Raw genomic sequence first — 283 nt, forward strand, 5'->3', positions numbered from 1 at the left:
TATATATATATAAATGTATATATATATATATATATATATATATATATATATAAGATAAATATAAATGTTATGACAAATGTAAAATATATTTTATTACCCCACTAAAGTGTCTGTGTGTGCATGCATTACATTCATTTATTACATTTGCATGTATTTCTTTTTCTTTATTTTATTTATATATTTATTTATCTAATTTATTTATTTATTTATTTATTTATTTCATTTTTTTTTTTTTTTTTTTTTTTTTTTTTTTTTTTTTTTTTTTTTTTTTTTTTTTTTTTTT

Source organism: Eimeria mitis, genomic scaffold (assembly GCF_000499745.2).
Source record: "Eimeria mitis Houghton genomic scaffold, Emh_scaff7360, whole genome shotgun sequence".
Classification (NCBI taxonomy): domain Eukaryota; phylum Apicomplexa; class Conoidasida; order Eucoccidiorida; family Eimeriidae; genus Eimeria; species Eimeria mitis.